This window comes from Camelus ferus, chromosome 17 (genome assembly GCF_009834535.1).
Source record: "Camelus ferus isolate YT-003-E chromosome 17, BCGSAC_Cfer_1.0, whole genome shotgun sequence".
Classification (NCBI taxonomy): domain Eukaryota; kingdom Metazoa; phylum Chordata; class Mammalia; order Artiodactyla; family Camelidae; genus Camelus; species Camelus ferus.
In genome coordinates this window covers 5281409-5294346 of record NC_045712.1, presented here as the reverse complement: position 1 = coordinate 5294346, position 12938 = coordinate 5281409, and the positions used below count along the sequence as shown (strand labels likewise).

Below are 12938 nucleotides of genomic sequence, written 5' to 3'. Positions count from 1 at the left end.
TAGTATTATGTGAAAATTTTGGAACAAAAGGATCATAGTGGGGGGAAAAATGAAAGAGGTATATAAATTACTTATACTGCAAAAGCCTTAGTGTCCCTAGATTAATTTTGGAATCCTAAAATAAAATTTGCATTTTTGGGTGGAATTGATAATCAGAAATAGCCTTTTGCAGTGAAAATAGGTATACAGGGCTTTCTTCTACTTTATAATACTGAATTCATACATAATAAGAAAAAAGTTAGGGAATAATATGGTAAAATTATAGACCATAAGTATTAGGACATTTTTTTAAATGGTAACAGAAGAAAGTGCCTGAATTTATGTATGCAATTGGCAGCTTATGGCAGTAGCATCACTTGTAAATTAAATTGCAAGCCCCATCACGCCTCTAAATGAGGAAGGAAAGCAAAAATATTTTTAATAGGTCAATGGCACCACACCCCTCCAATATGCAGCACTGGGAGAAAACCAGACTGGCGACCCATGTCTAGAGTATGTACTGAGTGGAACTATCGGGAAGGGGAGGGGTTTCTTTAAAATTTCTTTTTTTTTTTTTAAGATAAAAGGGGCAGCGATCCTACCTCCCTTGACCATAGATGTGGAAAATGGCGAGCAAAGTCTGGGCTTCCTCCCTTCCTTTTTCACCGTAAAATAAAAGTCTTAAGCCGTAACTCTCCTAGTCCCATGGGAGTGTGCAGAGGGAGGGAAAATAAGCGGCGTGGGTGAGGGGTGGCTGAGGAGAACCGACGGAGAGAGAGGCGCGAGCCCGCCTCTGCCCGGAGGGCGTGGATCCGAGAGCAAGCCAGAACAGGTCCCGCGTTCTCGCGGCCACTGGCAGCGGCGGGAGGGGCCCGGCGGCATCTCCGCGGGCAGACCCGCGTGCAGATCAGCTGGGAGCGGCCGGCAGCAAACTCCGGTGGATCCACCCGGAGCTGCGGCACCCCGCAGGTCCCTCTCCGGCTCCAAGCCTGCGTGGGGAAGTTTCCCCGAGGGAAGGTACCGAACGGATCTGGTACAGGAAGCGACTCAGGTATGTCAGGGGTGAGTGGGTGTCAATTCGTGTCTCTCTTGTTAGTCCTGGGGCCTCTCCCAACTCTGAGCAAGACGGAACGAGGATTAAGGGGTTGCTCCTGGGAGGAAGGGGGTCAACCCACTGTGGGTTGGGGATGGCGCACAATCTGGGTTCCATCCGTGCCCAGAGTAGAATGGTCAGAGGTCCCTCAGCTCTAAACCGTGAGGAGACACCCCCCCCTTTCCCAGCCCCGCCCCCTGCTGGCTGAGGCTGAATTCGTCTCCGGTCAGTCGGACAGAGTAAACGGGGTGCTCGAATCCTCCAGCTCCCATGTTATCCGCCTGGTCACGGGTAGGTTGACCTCTTGTCTTTCCTCCAACCCCCCTCACCCGCACTTCTCCCTATCCTTTGGAGGAGATTCCAGCCCTCTCTCGAGTGGGTGTGAGGTCCAGCTGGGTTTGGGGTCAGTCCTGGCTTCACTCCTCCTTGACTCAGACCACCTCTTGGGTCCCAGGGCTCAGATCTCTTCCAGAACCCCGGTCCCCCTGTCTTGCTCCCACTCCCAGGGGAGGATTCCAGATCCCGGGGGTTCGGTACACGCCGCCAGCTTGAAGAGGGAGATCTGTGGATTGCGGGGTTGGGTACGAAAAATCGGGAAGGTTAGGAGCTCCACCTCCCCGGACCACCGATGGGGCCAGAGGGCAGGCCAGGGGCGTGGTTGCCATGGCTCCCTGGTAGCCGAGCTGGGGGAGCTAGAGATGCCAGTCACGGATGGTCCATTCTTCCTCTTTGTGCCTCTCTCTCTCTCTCTCTCTCTTTTTTTCTTTTTGAGTGAGAGTGTGCGTGGGGAGGGAGCAGGGAGAAAGTGATTAATTTGGAGAGCAGGGATTGGAGCTGGGAGGCTGGGGGACGCCAGCCCGTTCATTCCCTCTCCTCTTGCTCGCTGCGAGCCTCACTTTCTCAGTCAGGGGCAGGGCTCAGGAATTCCTGCGGAAAACCGGGGGGCTGAAGAAGCCGCAGCCGCGCTGGTCCAGGTACCCACGCCCGGAGCCGGGCCCCGGAGCAAGCGCTGGGTGGTTGGTCCGGCTGTCAGCGGGAAGGCGAGCAGGGCAAGGGGAGAGAGGTGAGCGACTGAAGGCTAGTGTGTAGTGGCACAGTAGGGCGGAGTGGCAGGGAGGGAGACGCCGGGTTCAAACCTACGCGAGGGGCTCCGAGTCTCAGCCCCGCCTGCGGGAGTTACCGTGGAGCCCCCAGGGCCGTCAAGCAGGGGCCGGGCACGCGCGTGCGCGATGGCACGCTCACGGGACGCCCGTGGTGGTGGGGGGGCATTTGCGCGTGCGCGCGGATGTGGGCACCTGGTGAGCCACCTGGGTTCAGCCAAGTCAGAGGCTCTCGCTGTGCGCACGTGGGTTCAGTTCTATCTCCACATATCTGAAACGTGTGAGTTTGGACGAGCCATTTAACTGTGCCGGGCCTCAGTTACCCCCTTTAGATAATAGGGCTAATATGAGTACGTTCCTTTTAGGGTATCTGAGCGACTGGAATGAGATAATCCAAGTAGATAGTTTAGCTCAGTGTCTGATGGAAAACTAAAGACAAAAGTTATGGTTGCTGACAGTGTTACTATTATTATTAGTTAATCCTCAATTAGATATAGCGTGTTCTCATTTCTCTGCATTTGTGTTGAAGGCAAAATACTGATTTTGGAGACTATCAATTAATATTAATATTACTGCCTAGTGCAACTCCTAGAAAGCTCTGGATTACAATAGATTGGAAGATGTAAACTGACCAGCTGTTGGTCAAGTTGGCTTGCCAGTATATTGATGAAGAAGGAAGCTTAAAAAAGTATTTGGGGAAACTTTTAGGGACAAGGGGGAAAAAAAGCATTTAAGGGCTTCGCTTTGTGTGTAAGAGTATTTCCTCTTTCACCTGCTAATGTTGCAGTTGGTTTTGTCTTTAATTTCAGTCTTTTGGATATGGGCTACCTTGTAGCTTTCGTGATTTAATTTTGTTCCAGGGTCTAGTGTATAACTGGGCTTTCCACCTTATGGTCTTCAGTGCTGCAATGGATTTACCACCAGTAATGGCAAAGCATAGTGTATAATCATTCCTCCCAAGCTCCTGAATATTGTCAGTGAATAAATGGAGACAAATAGTTATTTCTGGGCAGGTGTGAGTACTGGCTAGGGCAGTTCATTAAAATCTCTTTTCCATCATGTTTGTATTCACTTCACTGAGGAAGTGTGGACTGTGATGACTAATCTATTATTCCAGATTGCTTTCTGTTTCATTTATACTTTTGGGCCCTTCCCTTTGAAGAAAAGGCTACAGATGTTTATTACTACTCTTGGTCCCACTTATCTGATGATGGGCAAACTATACTCTCTATGGACCTAATCGCGGGTCTGACAGGATTTGATATTGCACATAATGCATTTATTACCTTTAAGGTAATTCCTCTCATTAAATTAAATTCATTTTAAAAATCATTTGCTTATTAAAAAATTGGCATGTCTTGATGGATCTGAAGCAAGTGAAACCAGACACATGTCACCATCACAAAGCTCCTTACTTTTACAAAATAGACCATACCTTGGAAAATAATTTGCTGGATAGGAGCTTTATTTTTATAGTTAACTTCTGAAAGAGGAATCTGACCCAAAATTGCTTTGTTGAAATAATTTAGCCCGACTCATTTTTATGGAGAACTATTAATAAGTGTAATGATTTAAGACTGATTTAAGATTCTACTAGTTTTTATCTCATAAAAGAAAATTAAGTAATAGAGGGGGCTAATGGCATCAGATTTGAACAAATGAGTGTCAGGAAGCCCTCTGAATATCCATTCAGATAGGAGACTATTGCTTCAAGTTTGACTTTTGCATGACAACCAGCCACCCCCCTTCTTCACAGTGAATATGTCATCTTTAAAAGGTACCTTGAGGAATTAGTGTGACAGCTTGCCTGAAATTCATGTGATCATTTACATATTCTTTCCCAGGAGCATTGGCATTAAATGTTTCATTTATTGGAAATTATTTTGCCCTTTGATTTATGACAGCCAGCAGTGCCAATAGAGTCTAGTGCATTTTAGAAACAAAAATTTAGCTTTGCACTATTTTATATTTTCCCTGGAAATCTAAGTACTCATGCACCTGGAAAGCTTAAGTTAGGCTGAAGACAAAGGGTTATAGTAAAAAAAAATGACAGATCTGGAAATGTTGAGTCTTGAATTTGGGGAGATAATTGACATGCAAAGGTATAATCTAGAGGACCAATTTGTCTCCATACTAAGGCTGTTTTCAATGATGTACTGTATTATCTGATTCAATCAGTGTTCCTTGTTATTTTTTTCAAACTGAGACTGAGAATAGTATATTTTCAATTATGAACATTTTGATTACAGCTTCATTCTAACTAATTCAGTCTGAAGAGAATGCAATTATTATGGTGATTTACATACAATATGCTAAGTTAACAAAGCTAATGAGTGAAAGCATAATATTCTTTCTATTCATTCCTGAAAAATATTATGCTAAACATTCTTTCAAAGAAAAAGATTACATTATTCACCAGCATTTTATGCCTACCTACAAGTAGGATTGGCATTGAGCCATTTTCTCTTCTATTAAAGTGAAATCTCTCACCTTTTGGCGATCACATGCCTCTCTCCATCAGGGGATAGTGGTGGGGGGAGGGCTGGGAATGGAAACAATTCTCCATTTAATTAGATATGGTGCTTTCTTCTTTCTCTGTATCGTTATTGGAGGAAAGATTCTGTATTTTCTAATTTTGGAGGCTGGTTAACACCTTAAACATTACTAATTACTGCAGTTTATTTTATGTGTGTCGCAATAGTGTAGTTAGTTAATTATAGCTTTCTCATTAGCACCATGTAGAGAATAATGAATTAACACATCCCTTTGATCAAAAGAACATCTAAGTTTATCTGCTGAGAATAAAAGTGTTATTGTGTTACCCAAAGTCACTATAATTTTCCCAAGAAACAAATTGGTTGGAATTCTCTAGCACTGGGATAAGAAGCTTGATGAATGAGGGAGTAGAGCAGCAGTTGCTTGGCAACCTGACATTTATTCTGCAATTTCTTCTGGTATATTTATCCAGTAAACTAGAAAATTCTGTTTTGTTAACGAATGGTTTTAGTCAGTGCACAAATAGACCATAACTAATTGAGATTTTATGTATTGTGGATAAAAAATGATCCTGCTCACCTTCCCATTGTGTTTAGATAACAAAAATTCAAAGAGAAAACATTCTGTTTTCAGTTGTTTAAAAAATTTCTGCAAAAAAGTTTAATCTTCACATGAGTTTATTACTACCAAAAGATTGCAACTTCTTTATCTTTTTGGAAGCCAGATTATTGAGGGGGTGTGTGTGTGTATGGTGTGTTAAAATTGTATGTGTACACAATTTTTCAGTGAGAATCAGGAATAAAGTTTGATCTGTGAATTCTTCAAAAATCATGATTTGCTGGTTGACATGATAATTTGGTAAATTTAGGGAGACATAACCATTCAATTCAAATGAGACTGGGAGACGATGGTAAGGATACTGTGCAGAATGTTAAATAAATAAATGCACTCTGTTCTTTGGCCAAGGTTTCTTCTCCTGGTGGTCTTATCACATTCTCTCTTCTGATTGTTAGGGTGCATCTCATTCCGCCTGTAGTTGTGAAATAGAAGCTTAGCAAAACAAGCCATTGCCCCTCTTCCAGTCCACCTCTCCCTAACTCCAGGGACTACAATATACCATTTTCCTCGTCAGCCTGTGAATTTTAGTGTGCATCAGAATTCCCTTTTCAGATGGTGAAATCCTTGAGGGCACATGCTTCACTTTACGCATCTCCTAAACCCTGCAGATTCTGTCACAGTGGGAAGCAAACTGGTATGGTGCTTAAATGCCCTGGCTGGCAGAGTCAGCCTGCCAGGTTTCAGAATCTAATTCTGCTAACCCCCCAATGTGTGGCCCTGGCTCAGTCATTTTACCTGCCTAAGAGTGAGTTCATCTATGGAAATGAGGGGTAATACCCATGCCCAGCTCATATGTTATTGTGACTGTTATATGGGGCAATCTGTATAGACAGCTTAGTAGAACTTATTAAGCAACAGATTCTGGCTTTTGATTATAGTAATTATTATCCTTCTTTTCCATGTTCAGTGTATGAATGGATAAAAGGTTAGACACGAGTCTGTGTCTATGTTTATATGTGTGAACTTATATTTTTATTATTATAATTATGGAACATTGTTGATAGCTATATCAGTTATACACATATATACTGATAGTGATTATTTCACATATTGGAAAGATCCTGGGTGGTCGTCCTCAGGCTTGGCTGAAATGAGAATCACCTGGAAAGCTTTTTTTTTAAACTGCCAACCCAGATCTGTTCAATCAGAATCCCTGGAGGTGGTGACCAGGCATGTGGACTTCTGCAAGTTTCCAGTGAGATTGTAATGCCGGGGTTGAGAACCACTGCCTTAGGTTTGGGTAGGTCTTCTACAAGATCATGTTGACCTGAGGCATTGACTCACAGTTACCCAGCTGTCAGAAAATATGGTTGGAAAATAAAAAAAGCTTGGAAAATAAAAAAGCTTTGACAAACCTGAGGTTTTTCTTTCTAATCCCTTTGGTTAAGACAGCACTTTATTCTCGGAAGCACTCAAATGTGCTTTTCATTTACTGTGTATTATTTCATTTTTCAGCCAAATGTCTCAGTGAAGATGGTAAGAAAAATTCATTATCCTGATTTTGTGGATGAATGGAGAGAACTGTACAGAAATTAAATGATTTGATCAGATTCATACATTTAGAACAGACCCAGATATCAAGATTCCTGTGACTTTTGAGTTCTCAGTGTTTCTCCGCTGTTGCCTTGAGATTTAAAATGAGGGAGGGAGGTTATTGTTTCTGGACTAAGTAATTGTGTAGGAAGGAGCTGTATAGATAAGAATTTCTACCTTTCTTGTTATAATTCTCCATTATAAAGAAAAGCAGATTTTTTTTTTTTTAAAAGAAGAGGTGCTGTAGTCTATTTAAGATCTAACCCTATGTCCCTTGGACTGAACTCAGCCTACATATGTGTTTTTTTGGCCCAAGGAGTATTTAAGAAATATTTAAGTCAATATTTAGAAACTAGACATTTCACATAAAAATTCCTGTTCTGACTTATCTTGAAAAGTGGATATTCTTGTAGTATTGGACCTGAATACACAGGTGGCAGAGTACTGTTGGCTGGAGCTGGGTAGCGTGACCCCTTGGCAGTCTTCAAGGACCCAGAGTTTTTCCATTTCTCTGGGTAAAACCTGGCCTCAACTTGTTTTCACTTTGCTTTTTTTCTTACATGTAAGTGGTACTCAAATGTGGCAATTGAAGCGACTTTAAAGAAGGGACCACACCTTTTGGGACAGGGTTGAGGGGAACCAACCAGGGCTGCTGATGCATGCACCCCTGGGGCTGTTACTGCCCCTAGTCTAGTGGGCCAGCAGGAGAGGGAAGTTTCTGAAAGAAGTTACTATGAGAACAGGAGCTCTGGGGAAGGCTGCCAGACAGGACCTGTGGCTTCGGAAGAGAAACATAGTCACTGTCAAGTCACAAGACACTGGTGTCTTCCTGCCCCAAGAGCTCCTGTTCCTTCCTCAGAGTGGCTGAACTGACCAGACATCAGAGGACAGGGAACCTGGTCCAAGAGGTCTGCTGAAGTTGGTTCCCTCTGCTTAGACCAGGATGGAGTGAGTGGAGAAGAGATTTGCCTCTGGTAGGTTAATGAAGAATATCCAGCACACCCGGAAGTTTTCAAGTTTATGGAATGTGGATAACGGGGAAGAAGAAAGCTCAAATTGCCAAAAGCAGGACAAAATGGAGAATCATTAAATTTGCATTCAGGGCCATCTTCTCTCATTTTCCTTTGTCATTCCTTTCTCTACTCCTTTTTCCTCGCTCAGGTGGGCATGCTCATGGCCAGAGGGGGTTTCAGTTGCAACCTAAACGTCAACACATTTATCCATTCCTTACATTATCTCTGCTTTCCAAGATGAGAGCTGTGCAGCAGAGACAAAAATGCAAAAGATGCATTCTAGCTTCTATGGTAACAGGTTTGCATTTTTAGCAGAGTTTCCTCCCTGACAAACGCTTTTGCTGTAAGTGGTGATTTTAACTCTAGGGATTGCCGGTGTCATGACCAGGAAGTGGAGAATAATATTCTGGCAGCCTAAAGTCACTCTAACCTGGACGTTTGGCTCTCTGGAGGGGCATACCTCTTTGTCATAGTGATATCAGGGTGAAGAGGAAGGGGAAATAGATCAGGGATGCATTGGTAGCATCCTGATATGAGAAATGTTTCCTTGGACTAAGAGATATATTCTCTAGTATAATAGAATGTAAGTGAGTAAGAAGAATGTGGAGATTTTTGATGATTTGATGCTAATAGGATTTATTGTGAATTCAGTTTGTTACTGCATTGAAGACCTTCACTAAAGAATGCAATGTGACAGAATATCAGCTTACAATGAAATGTCTTACGTATTGAAGTGTTCAAAGGAAGTAACACATCTCATGTGCAAAGGTTCAAGGGGAAGAGAAGTACTGACCTTTTCTGAAACTCTTGACACTTGAAACTGCATTTCCGTCCATTCAGAAGATTAGTTCTGAAGATTTCTATTTAAAAAAAATCATAATGTCTTGCGTTATTTGAGTGCTTTAAGCTTTTTAGAGAATTTTCCCATATCTTCTCATTTGACTTTTTCAACAACATGGCAGACGAAAAGTGACAGGTTGTTAGCTCATTTTATAGAGGAAAAGAACTGAAGCAAGGCCCAATAGTGGGCTCGGCAATGGTGAAACCAGAATTAAAGTGCAGGCATCCTGATGTGTAACCCAGTTCATAATCCACTCTTTAGATCCAGCCTTTCAGTTTCCTTATTTGAAAGGAAAGAGAAATGTTATATAACTGATGATGAAACTTTTGTTCTCTTTTAAAAGCAAATTCAGAGTTTATGTGTAAGCTGAGGGATGCAATGAGTCTAGGGGAAATACTGAAAACTTTCATAGTTATATTTCCAAGGTTTAACATAGCCAAGCCCAAAGACAAGAAGATTAGATTTTTTTCATAGCTTCCTAACTCCACCACAAATTGATTGATTGACTGTGTGTCTTACGAGATACTGACAGTGACTAATCATTTAAAAAGCTTTTCTTTAATAACTGCATTATGCTGGAGACAGGACTAAGGCTGTGCCAGACAGATACTTAAATAGCTATCACTTATTATATGTTAATGATGTATTTTACAATCTCTGCATCACTGTTATTATAATACCCATGTAAACCTGGATGACACTTTAGACATCAGGGTGTCCTTGTCCAAGGTCACACAATATGGCTTGGAAGTGGCAGAGCTGGGACTCAAACTCGGAAGTATCTGATCACCAGTCCCAAGGTCTTATCTACTACACTAGGCTGCCACTGAGTCGACCAGACCCCCTTCAGCACCCTGTCTTAATTCTGACTGCTGCAACAAAGCACCTTAGACTGAAAGGCTTATAAGTAACAGAAACTGATTTGTCATAGTTCTGGAGACTGGAAGCCCGAGATCAGGGTGCCAGCATGGTCCATTTCTTGAGGGAGCTGCCTTCTGGGCTGCAAACTACTGACCTCTCATTGTATCTTCAGCGTGCAAATGGCAGAAAAAGCACCAAAGAGTTCTCCAGGGCCCCTTTTATAAGGGTACTAAGCTCATTCATGAGAGCTCTACCTTCATGATCTAATTCCCCCGCCAAAGGCCACACCCTCAAATATTGTCACATTGGGATTAGGGTTTCAACATACAAATTTTGGGGGAGACACATTCAGTTCATTGCACACCCTTTGTCCATCAGGACACCCACCACCCTTATTATCTCAGGTAAAAATATGGAAAAGTAGATGGTAAGGTATTACAGGATAATGTATACTTACACCAGGAGTGTTGGCATTTAAAAAGAACACATAAAATTCTTAATGCAGAGATTCATTATGAGGCACTTCCATGTGGGCAGTATATTGGGAAAGGAGGACATTAGTGTTTTCTCCAAAATCCTGTGATTAAAAGCATTTGATGTCTGAGTCTTCCTGTAACAGATCGTGGGCACCAGCACATGCAGAGATCTACCTTCACCCTCCCCAAAGCTTCTGTTTGCCTTCATTACCATTTCTTATTTCTTGGCAAGAATGTTTCTGATGCTCTACAATATCAATATGCATGGATTTCCCTCACTTCTGGATATTATATGTAGCCAATTGCATTACATGGTTGGCATTTCTACAAAGGTGTATCTGCCACTCCAGATTAAGATAGAAATAGTTGGCAATGGCAGATGCCACATCCCAGCCTGACTGTTCTTGAAAATGACACCTATCATGATGATGATGGCACTGTCTTTATTAGCATCTGTCAGTTAAGATAAGGCTTTGGAGGAAAAAAAAGTCATTTCATTTTAGGCAGGTCAATATATTTGGGATTTTTGAGAGGTGTTCAGTTTTTTGGTGTGTGGTATTAAGAAGCAAATGCTAATTTTTTTTAAATGTTTGAAATATAAGTAGCATTCTCAAACGCTGACTCCAAAAGACTCTTTTTTGTGCAAAGACTCTTTTTTGAGCAAAAATATGTTTGCTTTCTTTGTCTAGACAACAGGCCCCATTTCCTTGGACTGTATGGAATGGATTTGCTATAGAGCTTTTGTTTGACACATGCGTGCGTGCTTCTTAAGATTACAGCACTTTGCTTCTCAAGAAATACACTTATTTTGTGTTATAAATTCAGAGACTTTCTAAACTTGTTCTGTGCAGTGCATCTCATGACACAATGGATGGTTCATTCATTAAATTAAAGTGCTTAAGGCGTTATACAATGGCAAGAAATTGGAAACACTGCCCACAATGATAAGTAAGCAAAAATAATAATAATAATAATAATAATAATAATAATAATAATAATAATAATAATAATAATAATAATTTTAACAGCTATGGACTACACCAGAAGGAATAATAGATTATTTGGGTATGTTATTGTTCATTAATTTGAAACATATACTATTTTCTGAAAGGAAAATCTGAGTGAGTGGTTAAAAATAGAAAGCCAAAATAAAGGTGTTTAAATTTGACCTTGACCCTGTATTACATTGTAACCTCTAGCAAGTCTCAGTGGAGCTAGATTTCAAAGGGTCTCAAGAGACCTTTTCCCATGCATAAAAGTTTCTGCATGTAATTGACTTGGCCTGAATAGATTTTGAACACAACTGATTTGCTTGAAATAGTCAAAAGGACCAGCATTGAGCAATTCAGGTGCAACTCAGTGAGTCAAGTTCAAATAAATTGGGTTTGACCTTAATCACTAGCCCCTCAAAAAAGGGCTGGCAGTCATCAGAGTGAATGCCATCCAATTATGTATAAAAATTGATATGAGTTACTTGAATTGGAAATTGACCTCAACACACAAAACCTTTTGAAAACTTGGTGGCTACCTTCTATTTTCCCATTTCACCAGCTGTAAACTGAGGACAGAAACATTCACCTCTGCCTCCCAGTGGCAGTGGGAGGATTAATGAGCTAATATTTGTAAAGTGCTTTGAAGATAAAAGTGCCAGCTATTATTATTACTAATAAACCATTTTTCTCCAGTGTAATTTTGGACAGCAGCCATTAAAAACCCATTATGGTATTTAACAGTAAAACAATCTGCTACAGCCTAGTATTTACTGCCTCAGTCACCCATGCACTCCACTTCCTTTGCCCCTCCAAATTCTGAGTTGTTGAGGAAGGAAAGAAAGGTGTGTGTCATCATTTTCTAAGTTGATTTAAATAATGGGTTTAACAGACTGTATACTTATACTGGAGAGCCCTTTGATTGTCTCTGAAAGCTAGACTGTGTCCTTAATGGCAGGCTAATTTGTCTACACATTTGGTGTCCTAAGAAGGGAATGGAAGCGCAGTTCTAGGTTTTTATTCAACTGGATTGATATTGCCTGTACAGTGTTTGAAGACTGCATTCCAATATGCTTTTGGTTATTTAAATCTGGTTCCATAAATGAAACTAGATTATCTGGGTAGTTGTATGTGTGTATGTGCATGGGGTGGGCAGGAGGGTGTGCACTGTTCACAATTCATACTAAAACTGAAGTTGAAAACTGAAGTAATTATGCAGCTACTCCCTGTCTACAAATATTAAAAAATAAAATAGGAGTCCTTGAATCATATAATATAGTTTATTAATCTGTAAGTAATGTCTAGTGTTAAATCCTTTCAATCTCCATCTATTTTGATCTATGCAGATGTCATAAAATATTGAATGATACAGGATAGTGTAAATATTTCTCACTTATTGCCAAAACAATGCTCATTTTCCCCTTCCTGTTTTAGTACTGCAAATAAAAATAAACATATGAAATAAATCAATGACTATAATGATAACTATATTCATTTGGAGCTTACTCACCAGCTACCTCCAGTGTTTAAATCCTAGGCCGATATCTAAAAATTGAACAAGAGAGGCATCATAGCAACCTATATCTCATGTCTGCAAAATTCACCAAAATGTGAACATTTTATTATGGAAAAGCCTGCCTCATTCAATGACTACTACTCTTAAAATAGAACCATCCCAATAAGCATAATTTTCTGTTTTATTTTAGTGAATACCAGAGTATAAACTGCAAGTTAGAGCAGATGAAGGAAACACTGCAGATTCATTCACAGACAAAATAATTTAAAGCTCACATCTCTTCAGCAAGGGAGGAGGATAGAAAGACTAGGAAAAGGCAACTCAGAAATCCTGAGTATAACGATGGTCCTGAGTCATTAAGAAAATAGTTTAAAATGAATAAAAATAAATTTTCATATATCACCTATAAGGGTACAGATCATT

At 41.0% G+C, this 12938-nt stretch overlaps 1 protein-coding gene across 15 annotated transcripts in view; it reads left to right on the top strand.

Annotated features, from left to right (window-relative positions):
* Nucleotides 1-778: 778 nt before the first annotated feature.
* The window catches only part of CHL1 (cell adhesion molecule L1 like), a 184072-nt gene continuing 171912 nt past the window's right edge, over nucleotides 779-12938 (top strand). For 7 of the 15 annotated variants that reach the window (XR_004312000.1, XM_014563172.2, XM_032458075.1 and 4 more), the window contains exon 1: nucleotides 909-1030. The gene's annotated coding sequence lies outside the window, so the exon portion shown is untranslated. Of the gene's footprint in view, nucleotides 1031-1270; nucleotides 1364-1804; nucleotides 2136-12938 lie in introns of those variants that run through there. The other 8 variants (XM_014563171.2, XM_032458068.1, XM_032458071.1 and 5 more) reach the window with 5 other exon arrangements.